The sequence below is a fragment of the Corvus hawaiiensis genome, chromosome 10 (genome assembly GCF_020740725.1).
Source record: "Corvus hawaiiensis isolate bCorHaw1 chromosome 10, bCorHaw1.pri.cur, whole genome shotgun sequence".
In the NCBI taxonomy this organism is placed as follows: Eukaryota; Metazoa; Chordata; class Aves; order Passeriformes; family Corvidae; genus Corvus; species Corvus hawaiiensis.
The window spans coordinates 14,912,949-14,925,887 of record NC_063222.1 but is presented as its reverse complement, the minus strand read 5'-3'; the positions used below and the strand labels follow the sequence as shown (position 1 = coordinate 14,925,887).

Below are 12,939 nucleotides of genomic sequence, written 5' to 3'. Positions count from 1 at the left end.
CTTGCTGCTCAGTCTGTTAAAGAGAGAATCATGTGGAAGTCAAGATATCCTCCATCAAAACCTTAGAAAACATTTTTCAAAATTCGAGAAATGAAACAAAAAGTCTTCACTGCAGGTCAAAATAAATTTGGTCTGATTTAATTCTAAAAGAAATTTTAACTTCACAATCAGAAGGTTGTTTGTACTAACATTTGAGAAAAGAAGGACTCTGTATCATTCTTCTGGAAGAGCAACTGTATTATTAATTCCAATGCACTACCACAACGATGAAAAACTGAGCAGCTGATATGTACTGTAGTGATAAATGTGATATTGGAGGTCTGCAGGAATTGTGAGTGTGATGGTAGGTAAAATTTTCACTCTGTTGCACAGTCTGCGGCAACAAGACAGGTGAGGAATAAAAACTTATGCTGAGATTGCTCAAGTTTCTTTTGTTACACTTTGCTTCAAAACAGCTGGTTGTTTCTGAGAAATTCTGTTTTCATAAAAGCCACCACAAAGCAGGAGGAAGGCTCTGGCACAGGGTGAGCGCTGTGAATTCTGAGGTATTTCAAATGGTGGTCTCCTTGACAGCCTGACTTGGGGAGGGGGCAAAGTTACATCACACTGCAGCAATACCCAAACCACAGCAGTGTGAGCCAGAAAATTGTGAAAGGGGATTCCTGTGCTGCTGCTGAAGCCTTGGCTCTGTGCAGACCCACAAAACTTGGTAGGCAACAGTGGCCTTTTTTGCAGGGTGTCAGGTACTGGAGAATATTTCCAGTGGTGGCTGTGCCACCAAGTAACCAAAAGGCAGAGAGAGTGTTCAGAGCAGAAGAGCATCCTTGCAATAGTGGTGTTAGCTCCAGCAAAACTAAACAATAAACAACCATTGATGCATGATAAGGAAAATTTATTAGAAAAATGGTAATAGGATTGTGTTTCTCGAGAATCTGCTGTTTCATTGACAATGAAATGCCTTAAAATAAATCTGGTTTCAGAATTTTTAGAGTCTAAGTACTTCTGGTTTAAAAATATACATGATGATTAAATATACATAACAATGAGTAGTAGTCAAGACAAAGTATACTGCTGGGAAAAAATCCAAATGTTCATATTTTGAAATACTATATGAAATTACTATGTTCTATTCTGCTGCATTCTCAGGCAAAATTGTCTGTATTTCATGAAACTGGAACATAAAAACCATCAAGAATTGGCTTCAGCAAGGTGTGCAATAATTTCCATTCTTGATGACGTCCCAGGAGTTACCCAGAGCCTTGAGAGATCAGCCCTAACGAGAAAGCATATGACCTTACCATATCAGGGCTTCAGAACAGTCAAAATCTAGTTTGACCTTCAACAGTAAACCAGGTCCCTCAGGCTAAATCCTAACAAGTCTTGCCTTCAAACCAAGGCAAAAGGCCAAAAATGCTTATCCAGGGAGCAGCAATAGAGTTGGAAAATGAGAGGTTCTTTTTTGTTTGGCAAACATCGTAGTTTGACCTCTGTGTTCTCACTGTGCCAAGCCATCTAATCTCCAGGAGGCAGTCCTTTTAAATCTGCCAAGTGCCAAGCTGGCTCCGTTCCTGTCAAGACCAGTATGCACTGCCAGGCATGTGGATTAAGGTTTAGATGTGCAAGATGACAAACCTCTCTCCTAAGTCAGGATTTCAGTGAGTCACAACCAATGGGCTGATGCTCCAAGACCCTCTGGGCCAACGTGAATTGGACTCGCTCGCTGAGCACAAAGGCAGCAGGTTTTCAGTTCCCCAAGCTGGGTGTACGGAAGGATGCAGGGAAGGTATGGTCTATACAATAAAAACAATGAAAGGAAGTATAACTAATGCTACGTTGGCCAACAGTAAGTAAAAAATAAGAAAAAAATATTGTAATAACAGGAAATCACAATTTTTTTTGCATTCTGTTTTTTGTTAGCTTTGATTTGTTTTTAGACAAAGTCAGATTTTGAAGAACTGTTTGATATTATAAAAAGAATTAAAAAGTGATTTTAGAAAAGTTGAACTAAGAAGGAAAGATTATTTTTTAGTCAGAGATTCTTCAATCATTAATTCTGAAAAACTAGAAAATACATTGTAATTAATTAAAACCAATCTTTCTAGCCAGTGATGGCAGAAAAATTACCTGGAACTCATTACAGACAGACACTGCTTTTTTCTGAACAATCTTTCTTTTCCTCTGGATCTTTTTTCCCCCCTTATATTGAGGTATTTAAATTTTCTATTTCACTTTGAAAATGGGTTTTCCCATGTATTAGCTTAAGAATAAGCTAATGAATAAACCTAAATATTAACCTGGGGAGGAAGAAAATAAATGGCAGCATTTCTTATTGTACAATGTTCTCAGGCACATACTGTTGGGGATGGTGCTGTGCTGGGCCAGGAATTGGACTCGATGATCCTTATGGGTCCCTTCCAACTCAGAACACTCTGGGATTGCTAACTTAAAGATTTATTCTTGTGAAAAAAATCCTAAATTAAAAGTTGTAGATATTTTGTAGACAATTGAGGTATATAGTATTTTTCTCAATATTATTCTCCCTTGAGAGCTACCATTAAACTGTTAGGCAAGAATAAGAGTATCTCTTTGTTAAGAATAACAAGGTTTGCTTTGTCTTTACAGTGGTTGGGATGGGCCATCAAGTGTCTATTACTCATTTGGCTTCATTTACTTTTTACTAAGGTTGCCTTGAGTGTGGTTAATAAGCAGCAAGATCATCAGTCACTTCAAAGTGCTTTTGCATTCCATAGTTTGTTTTTTCTGCAGTGAGCAAATGGGAGGATGATCTGGTGGAAATCAGTTACATTATGACTCATCTTTTATGTGACCTCCTTGAGAGGCCTTTGGGTAGCACATGGGCTTTCCATGCAATTCCATGTAATAGTTGGCTAATGAAATATCCTTTCCCACACTATTCCCTCGGCAATGCTGAAAAGTTATTAAAGGCTTTGTGTAAAGAAGGCTTCAAACCCAGAGAAGTAAAATTTCCTCTGATCAATGTTTTCTTTTTCATTTGAGTTACAGACAGGTTATTTTGTATCTAGACTGGTGTCTTCATGAGGAATAGCTGAAGTGACTTCGGATATGGTCTTGATATCATGAAGACTTTGCTTTCTACTTTCTACTTTCAATCAAAAAAATCTGAATGGCAAAATTAAGGCCAGACAACCAAATGGTATGGAACTTCTCCCTCCTTGCTGTTACATATCATATCTGCTTTCACTGACCCCAAAACTGCACAGCCTTTGTTTTTCACTGGTGGCAATTTTCTGTCTCTTAAGACTCTCACATTTAGGGTTTACTAACAAAAGAAGCAAGCCCATGGAAAAGAAGACAAAGTGTCCCGATCCTGGTAGGCAGAATTGCCAACATATCCCCTGAAAAGTGCAATTTATTCATAAAGACAACACTCTTTGATTTACTTTGGTCAATGAACATAGATTTGTCTGCTTCTTGAAAAGTATAAAAAGTACACCCTCCCTCTCTCACAAGGAGGACAAAAATATTTTTCCTCCCAGACTCACAAGATGCTGGATTTTCTTGAGAGTACTGACAACATTTCCTTGTCATTCTGACAAGATGCTATGTCCAACACTGCTTGTGTATCCCTTTCTGTTCCCACCTCTTCCCTGAAACACTAGTGGTGGTCCTGCTTCATGTTTCACAGATGTTTCTTCCACTCAACTCCTCAGTTGTTTTTCAAATGGCTTCTTACAGCAAATGATTCCATGTGTGTATGCTCCTTCCTTTCTGCTGACACCTTTTCTTTCTATAAAAACAATCTGCTGCTGTGTTTCAGATCTAGAGAGACGCCATCCTATACCACAGATGCAGTTATTTTAGACTCTGGCATTGGTACACATGGTCAGCAGGCAATACCTCCCTCTTGTCTGTTCCTCATGACTAACAATGTTGATGTTTTGTTCTCTCAATCTTGTTTCCCTCTGTTACCCTTACACACTCTGCATTTTTTTTCCCTTTTCCTGTTACTCTGCTTTCTTTGTATTAGTAGCCCATATGGAACCTCTTCATCTCTCACTACAGCTTGGAGGAAGAAAACCTCACACACTGTTTTAGCCCAGTAACTACAAGCAACTTGTATGCCAACTTTTTCTTGTGCTCAGGAACTGAAAAAAAAATCAGCTTTACATTTTCTTTATACACACACACACAGGCAAAATTAAATTCACTTTCTACAGCTGCTCACAGTACTGGTTACTGACTGATTCTGAAGAGACATGCAGAGATCAGACGCTACCATTGAGTTGATTGCCTTTTTAGTTTGCATGTGATAAAAGTTGAGCTGAGATTGTCTAGTCATTTCCATTCTGAAAGGTATTCTCATTTGTGTACAATAGTCTATGCAATCAAAATTTTTCATATCAAGTCATGACTGACCAAAAGGAGACTGTGATCCAGCTTGCTTCAGCAATTTCTTGATATAAAGACAAATGAAAAAAAACCCCACAAAACATCTTGCTTCCTCCTTGTAACTGCATTATTTGGGACCAAATTTATTTGAAATTGCTCTAGTATAACTGAAGAAATCTGCACAGTATTTTGCTGAATAAACCCAAGGTTTTGCTAAAAAAATTATTGAACCAGCGCATACTACAGAATACATCACTGTCCACCTTTGTGCAGGTATGTACATTACGAACAGACATATAGATATACATATATCTCAAAGCTGTTTTATGAACATGGCAGAATTCACCTAGATAGTCCCTCTTCTATTTTAACTTCCTTTTATCTTTTATATGCAATAATATTTTAATGTTTCCTCCCAAAAAGTAGTGTAACATACAGACAGAACATTTCTAGGATTAGTAGTGGAAAATACTATGCTCTTTCATTCTACAAAAGAATTAAAACAGGTTGTCCACTTAGTTTGTCTTTATTTTCCTAAAAGTGCTAGGTATGTTCTGTGAGAAAATTGAGACAATCTTTGCTTTGTCACTTGAAGTGGATTTGGGTTTGGAAGTAGATCAATGATGGTCCATGACAATCATAACTATAAATGTAGGACAAATTTTGTTCTTTTCATATACATGTATCTCCACGGAGATGCATGTACACTGTCAACAATATTAACAAATTTACATTTCTCCCCCCTCTTATTCTTTCTCCAGGAATATTTGGTTGAGCGTATGTTCACAACAAAAGTGTTCTTCGACAATATTAATTTTTTAATATGAAGAATGGAAAAGATATTATATGATTTTCCTAAGTCACAGAAGGCAAAGATTCAGCGATAGGCAGAGACTGTGTTCAAATTTGTATTCTGCACTTCCAGCTCTATGGACAAAACCATGTGACTTGGCAATATTAACTTGGTAGTACTATTTAAGATTCATGTAGTATGAATAATAAATAGTAGTATTTATTTAAGATTCATGTCTATCAGCTGATAGATGTGTGATTCTGAGCAGATAAAAGCTACAGCTGAGAGCACATTAGGAATGGGATAGAAGCTGCAGGAATCATTTTTTCTTAGCCTAAATTTAGGGAATTCTAAATATTGCAGAATGTTTAGATATTTATATGGGTCAACCATATAAAGAAAAGTGTGTTTCTGCTTTTAGTGGATGAGAGGGAGTGACATGTTGTTGATAGCTGAATCAACACTTTCATTGCTCCCTTTCTTCTTTCAAGTGTAGCATGAGCGTTTCTTACACCATGCTGGGAAGATGTCCAGATGTAGGAGAAATGTAGCCTCAAAGATTTTCCTTTTCTGGTTCTGTTTTCGTCAATGCCAGGCCACAGCTTTCAGTGGATGGAAGACCAGTGGGTCCTGTGTGCTCTTCCAGCACCATAACTAATATGTGCATTATGACACATGTGTCACTTCACATTAGGCTTACATCTTCATTTGCCTAGAATCTCTTCAGAGTATTCAAAGCAAAAACATGAAAATTTGGGATTTGAAGGATGAACATTTCTATTCTAGAACTGCTTAGGCTAAAAGCGTGTGATTTTTCTCACAGTTTTATTGTGTCTGTGTAAAAACATACAGCACTACATATTTATCCTCACCTTAACCACCATTATCTCCATGATTATGATAGTTTTTAGAAGTCTCTTCAATAAACCACTTATGAAAAGCTCTGTAGAAATGTCATACAACAAGCAGCCTTATCTGGAATTAGTAAAACCTTGTCCAGATTAAGGCTAGTTGTAAAACCTTGACCGATTTCTCCAGGCCCAGGATTTCCTTTGAGGTGATGAGCACAATGAGCCAGGTGGGAGATGCAAGGGGGATGCATGTGCTTACAGAAGAGAGGAAGAACAATAGCAATGAAATTTCACACAGTTTCGACAAAGTAAAAAAAAATAGCAATGAAAAGAAGCAGGGGCTGAGTAAAATGAACAGAACTGACAGCATATTACTTGCCTAGCCAAAGATATTTGCATCAATATATAAAATATGTAAATGAATCTACGAGTCATAGGCGAACATTTGCAGCTGTGGAGGATGTTAAAATTTATCTTTTATTCGATGGGATGAGAGAACAATGTGCAGAGAATAAAAACAATTGAGTTTTAAGAAGTGATTTGGCAGCATTCAAACACTGGCAGTTATCATCATAAGCTAGAGAAAAGACGCCTTTTTTTTAAATTTAGTTGCTTCTTGTTGCAGTGAGATCTGTCGTTATACAAATGCATATTTTTCTACTAGCATTTTTCAAGTCAAAAATGATGTTTTACAACATATGTAGATTTGTATTTTTATGGGTAATATAGTTTCCCTAATAACCTTTCCAAGTGAAAGATTCTGCCTGATTCAGTGAAAGCGACTATTTTTTGTAAATTTGATTAGACTAAACTCATCAGTCCGTCTCTGAGCCATGTACCTGATTATGCAAAGGTAGACGCAATACATTATGCGAAAGCTGTTTAGCTGGGATAGTATCGTGGCTGTAACCAAAGTGGGTTTAGAGATAATGAGCTTGCATCCCCGAATACTTAGGATCGCAGTCTACTCTCTAAACTGATGATGCAGCAGCTGCATAATGCAACAATGTAATTTATTCATGTAATATGTACAATATTGCTGTAATAAAAAGCTCATTGGAGGTTCCTCTAATTCTCTGTACGAGCACCCTGTTATTAGTGGCTGTGTAAGTCAGTATTTCAGCATCTTCAAATTCTGGCTATTTATAAATTTCAAGCCACAATATTTTAAAAGGAGAGAAAAACCCCAAACGACCCGAGCAGTTCTGCATGGTGTGAATTGTGAATCTGTTCACACTGAACCAAAACCTGCAGCTTTTTTGATCAGTGCAATCAGTAAACAGAGAAAAAAACCCCTAAGCACGTCAAAGTGACCCTAGTTACTGAACTTTTTTTTTTCCACAGATGCATGTTATGAGTGATATGAAAAGAAGTTAGGTGGGACAAGGGGGAAAAAACCAGTATTCTGGGTTTTCATGAGAAAAGACAGAAGTCTCCTGATCTTGCCATCTTTTTCATTCAACGGTGAGTGTTGTTTATCATATGAGTGTTTATATTGAATGTAGATTTCTCTGAAGTAAATTTTAATGGGAATGTATTAAGTTTCAACAAGAGCCTGCATGTAAAGATAGTAATGAAGAGCATTGCAACAGAATGCTTGGAAATTAATCTGCCAGTTTAACCCAGTAACCGACATGCATACTAAAACACTGATGTGAATTGAAAATAAAATAACCACGCTTGACAGATATAATAGTTTAAGTGATTTCAAATTAACCACATTCCACTGACCGCAAGTGAAAAATGTGTTCATTCTCCCGCAATGAAACATGCTCTAGGGACTCATTATACAGAGTGGAGTAAGTAAAACCAGAGTGGAGTAATTGATGCTGAGGAAGAAGGAAGAGTGACAGCTATTTAATGATTCTCAAACTTATACATAAAGATATCACAAGCACTTAATATATTATTTTTCTCTTTCCAATCTAGAAGTATTATAGAGTTAAATTTGTATTGTGCAGTAATTGCAACACTTGATATAGCTGTTAGGAATAATGAATCATGACAAAGATGCACCAGGCTGTAGATGAAAAGAGTGAATAACAAACAACCTTGTGCCAACATGTGTGCATGAATTACGGGTGCTCTGTTTCAGGAGAACAGGTGAGATGAAGTCAGGGCATATCTATTGTCCTAACTCTGCCTATACTTACTTTTCAAATGGCAATAATTCCTTAAACAGTTTGAGCATCATGAAATCCAAAGTTATGTGATTTCCTCCCTTCTTTTCATGTACACTGAGGTCTTTATTTGTAGACAATCTGCAGAATAGAAGATATACAGGAACTCAGTGATCCCTATCCCTGGCGGCTCCACAGGAGCAGTCACATATTCTGTATCATATTTATGCTCTATGGCAGTTTTGGTTTAACTCTAATCTTCTGTATCTCTGAGTAACATCTAACAGGCAACATGATGCTCACAAACCTCAGGTTGTGAACAGCTGAGTAGTAGCTACACAGTTACCTGGCAGTTAGTGTTCATCAATAGTTCTGCTGTGGCTACTGACACTAAAGGGTGTAGAATCTTCTGCTACAAAGCCAACAGAAGCAAACACATAAAAATCTCCATCCAGAAGTCCCTCACAACCTGAATTATTCTATGATTTTAGGGATAGCAGAAAGTCATTTGCACTATATATAATGAGGATGAGGAACCACAACACAGGTTTTAGAAAACTTTTGTCCTATCTTACATTGTTACCTATGGGGTCATAGACAAACTATAAAACTTCATTAATGTGCCACTACCACTCACTAACTCTACCCTTTTTATTTATTTTGGCCACCTTGGCTATGTGCTGTGCAAGGCAGTCTCTTCAGCAAACACTGCTTTTACAAAGATGGTGATTGTATGGTGTCATATCTGATCACAGAAAGAATACAAGTGGTGTGGGAACCATTAAGAAAGGTTTTAGCTGTATGCACAGAAATTGTCCTAACTCTTCCCTAAAAGAGGAACAAGAAAGCATTTGTACAGTGGGTTTGTGGCGTGCCTGGCTGTGACACTCATGTGCAGCCTGTTGAGGCATCCTGGCTTTAGAAAGCTAACGTTTGTGATTGTAGCTGGATCAGAATGTGAGGATCTGTCTGTGTAATTGCACTGTCAGGACTGTATAAAAGCACTCGCCCATAAGGGCTGGGCTTCTGGGTTTTCATACAACAGCTAACTGCTGCTGATACTGCCAAAGTTGAGTGCAGGTTGCCAGCTGAGTTCCACTTTTGACAAGAGAGTTCTCATCTTCCTTTCCTGGCCACTGAATTGAGCGACCCTTGAGGGTTTAAAGAACTATCTAAAAAGAACAATAGTCAAAAAAATGCTTACCAAATTCAGCAGGACACAAATTCCAGCTAATTAAGGCCTTGATTTTTCCATTGTCTGAATATCATACAATGCTTTCTTGTTATTTCCTTATTCAAAGATAGCCTCACCCTAATGGTATCCCCACTCTCCATCAAGTTTAGCATTTATCCCAAGACTGATTCAGTGGGAATAGCACCAGTCATTTTAGTCATTGTCTATTTTGGGACAGAAGCAAGTGGAATGCATTTTATAATGGGGAGTTTATACTTCATCCAGGACTTACAGCTCTCTTAGCTATCAAAATAAAAACCCAAACCAAAAGAAGAATAAAAAGAAAGAAAATTGTGCATGTGAGAATAGTTCCATTCCCCAGAACAGACTAAACTTAACAGTGAATGATGGTTTCTTTACCGTCTCCTGGCTGTGATGTTCTGCAAGTTTCTTGACTTAAATCTCTTTTATGATTTATCAAGATGTAAAACAAACATGTTTTTAGGCATATGGCCCAATGGTGATGAACTTATTCTGGTGTATCAATATTAATTTTGTGCCAAAGGAACTTTCCTAAAAGTCACAAAGAGGGGGCAGTTTTCTTTATCTTTAGAAGTGACAAATATTTTTTTTTTTATTAGAGAAAATTACAGTTATAAACCAGCAAAATAATTACACAGAATGCAAATAATCCTCCAAAGTGTCATTTAATGCAGGTTGAAAAATGTGGTGCAAGTTGGTGGAAAGATTACACTGAAGGTAAATACAGGCATGACTGCTCATCAAGGAAGGGTTTTCATAAAGATAACTACAAAGTAGTCAAACAGAAGCAAAACGGGAGAAAACTGGGTTCTAGTGATTGTGTCTACTTAAAACCTCAGTACCAGGGGTCAGGATTTGGTCTCTCTGTCTCAAACCTTGCTTAGCAATCTTTTGCAGAAGAAATCAGAAATGATAAAATGAAGCCAGAATTGTGTAACCAGACTGTGTAACCCTTACCAGTATCCCTATCTGTGAAGTGCATATTTTCAGCCCTTTCATAAAGTCTATTCATTCAGCAATTATTATCCAGCCTAGCTGGGGAAGGGAGTTCAGAACACAGATGCTGCACCTGCTAGAAGGGCTATGGGCAAATTTCTTCATTATACACCAAGGAGATACTCATCTTCTCTACATTTGACCCAATTCTGAGCAACACTACAGTAGACTCAATGCATTTGGACATGAATTTGGATGTGAATGCAACACTGCAAACAAATCAGTCCATTATAACAGCATATTATAGAAGCACCATCTGTGCCTGTGTTTGCAGGTAGAACAAATTCAATTTTCAAATTTAAAAGAGCCCCACCACGCAATAAACCATAATAAAAAAACCCTCCTTAGTTAGGATTAAGGCTCTGCTCCTGTTCCCTCTCATTATTTGCCCATTCCACCAGTGTTGCACACCTTTAGGCCAAACATGAGTTGTGATAGGCTGTCATGCGGTTCGGGTATTATAGATGAAATCCTTCCAGAAGCAGCATCTGGCTCGATTTGTAAGCTCTGCAGTCATTCGTAGTGATGGGGTTACATGTGCCCTAGGCTTTGTCAGATGGTTTGGCTGCTTTTCTCCAGGTTTTTTTTTTTTTTAATTGTTATTATTAGTTGTTGATGGTAAGGAATTCCTACTCTGCAATATATGCTCAATTCACTGGCAATTTGCATGTTTAAGTAAAAAGACACCTCATTTATAATTAAAGCATTTTGAAACCTGACCACTAGCATGTTTTGGTTAGATGTGTTATTATTAGGTACAAAACTATTTATTTTTCTCCAGTGGTTTACTTCTGAGAAAGGTGTTGCCTGGTTTCCTAAAAGTTAGTGGTGGGAATTACCTTTGTTGCTCTCTAATTGGTCTGTACCTGTAATACAGGGAAATTTCTAGAGGGCTGTAGAGATGATCAAAATATCCCCAAGTGGTTTTTTCTGTTGCATTCATTTTGTCACCACATTCAGTCCTGAAAGTAAATAAGGTAAATTCCCAAATAGGATTTAATGTGTTAGACCAAATGCCTAATTAGTGTCTGTTCCCTTTTTCCTTTGGAATCTTAGTGTTATAAAGGGACTTGCCTACCTTGTTGAAAGGCATAATTTAGATAATTGTTATACCTCAGTGTGGTATCAGGTAGCATCCCACAATATGTTAGTTGTCGAAATAGTTTACAGCCACTTTTACTAAATGTAAAAATTAATATGCAAGGTACAGTATGAAGTTTGTGAAGCATGATAATTTGTTTAGAATTTTATAAAGATATTATTTTCAAGGTTTACAGTCAGAGGAAAAGGATTCAAGGGCTGTGGGACTAATGTAGCTGTGTGGAATTGAGGACAGCAAGATTTAAATATTTACTGATACCCAGAGAAATAATCCCATACTGTACAACTTTGCTTATATACCATTCTTCATATTCCTGATCTATCCTTTACTGCACCTTCTCCCCTCAACTGTGCTAATTTTGGGCTCTAAAAATATGTCATTCACACATGAATTAAATAAATATTGAATAAACAAGGATGTTGATAATGACATACTTCTTGTTCTACCTTCTTCTGTCATTATGTCAGGTGACAAGAAGACTATAATGAAACTTAGTCGACATACAACACAAAATAAAGACCATCAACATAAAGTGAAACTTTGATGAATAAACCCTCTACATTACATGATGTTTGTTCACAAAAGCTATTTATTTTTGAACACTAGTGAGAAAAACAAATTGAAACAATTCAAACTTGATTGCTGAACCAAGAAAAGGGTTAAAGTCACTCTCTTTACTGCTTAGCACTCAGCCATATCCATTGAAAAATTGTGCTGAATTTTTGTAATGAGTATATTACTTATGTACAGTATTTTGCAGGCAATGACTCCAAGAAACATTGGAGGCTGCTTTAAACAACTTGAAAACTGTTTTAGACATGGGTAATGAATGCACTAAATTTTGTTTCTCATTTGCAGTGTTTAGAACACTACCTGCAAGTGCTCTCAGATGTCACTTGAAGAAGGAAGAAAGGATTGGATTAAAGTTTGTCATGGAGATTTTTATTTTCACATGATCAGTCATCCAATTGAGGCAATGCATGGTACAGAGGTGTGGGAAGCATGGCTTAGAACTTTAAATATCCTGAAATAAGTTTCCATATTTATTTTGTTCAATTATTACAAATACACTCAATTTCTAAAATCACTTGCTTGTGAATAATTTATAATCAAAAATCAGAATTTAGAATCTGACTGAATCTTTTGATTTCTACTGAAAAACAGTACGTTTAACTGCAGTCTTAATTCATGTCATTCAACTGCTGCAACTTATTTTTCCAGAGTTTTTCTGGCATATGAGTTTAAACCCTATATGTAAGTTTTCACATTCAATCAAGGTCAAATTCATAGAAGTAAAACAATTTTTTTAAATGAAATGTTAAAATTAGCTAGATCTTAAATGTGATTAATTATGAAATCTCAGGTTTTGATAACTTTCTCATCATCATCACTGATCTAAAATTAGAAGTTTTCTTTGAAGTCTCCATCTCTGAATGCTTTGGCCTTACATTTTCTTTTGAAATATTTCATTTAATGCATACGATGTTATG

General features: G+C 36.8%; 1 long non-coding RNA gene across 1 annotated transcript in view; it reads left to right on the top strand.

Moving 5' to 3' along the window:
• The window catches only part of LOC125331128, a 43,642-nt gene extending 31,208 nt beyond the window's left edge, over nt 1-12,434 (top strand). Inside the window, exons 6-7 of the long non-coding RNA XR_007205865.1 lie at nt 7,360-7,479; nt 12,308-12,434. This is a non-coding gene — a long non-coding RNA (uncharacterized LOC125331128). The remainder of the gene's footprint in view (nt 1-7,359; nt 7,480-12,307) is intronic.
• Nucleotides 12,435-12,939: the final 505 nt, after the last annotated feature.